Here is a 792-nt window from a genome sequence, read left to right as displayed (position 1 = left end):
TCCGGCACTCCCCAGTGAGATGAACCCAGTACCTCAGTTGAAAATGCAGAAATCACCGGTCTTCTGTGTCGCTCGCGCTGGGAGTTGGAGACTGGAGCTGTTCCTATTCGGCCATCTTGCTCCGCCTCAAAGATTTTATTACTTGAGGAACTTTGTAACCAAGTCTAGGACTTGAAGCATTACCTAGCATCTGATAGCTTACTATTTATTTAAGTATTATTTTTAAAAAGCTATTAATTTTGTAACTCAGCAAGTTTTAAAAGAAAAGCTGACCTCTGTGTTTTTCATTTATTAACTATCTGCTCTGGAATAAAGCTAGAAACCACCATATTGTTAATAATTGAGGACTCACTCTGGGCTGAAGCTCTATGGCATAAAGTTTGTTTTATGTGTTTCGGTAAGCAAGCTGGCTCACTGCAAAAGAAAAAAGGATCTACATTTGTGGGGATTTTGTCCATTGTAGCTGCTTGTGCTGGAAGAAAGATGTACCATTACATCATATTACTCTTTACTGTTTTCACCTCTCTGTAGACTGCATTCATTCTACAAACCCAAGGTATTTAATTGTGGTCATGATGTTCTTTGATTCCTTTCCAGATATCTGTCTACTTTGAGAAGAATTTCAGTCCCAGCCTTTGATGCTTCCTTAACTTTGATCAAGATGTACTAATGGGGATTACAACAGAAAAGAACGCTGTATTTCTACTGAGGTAAAGGGGAGCAGTGCTGGAGAGAGAGTGCATTTAACAGTGTTAACCTTTCAAATAAAGACACAACTCAGCCTTATTGCAG

The sequence above is a fragment of the Theropithecus gelada genome, chromosome 14 (genome assembly GCF_003255815.1).
Source record: "Theropithecus gelada isolate Dixy chromosome 14, Tgel_1.0, whole genome shotgun sequence".
Lineage (NCBI taxonomy): Eukaryota > Metazoa > Chordata > Mammalia > Primates > Cercopithecidae > Theropithecus > Theropithecus gelada.
Note: the sequence above shows the minus strand (reverse complement) of the source record.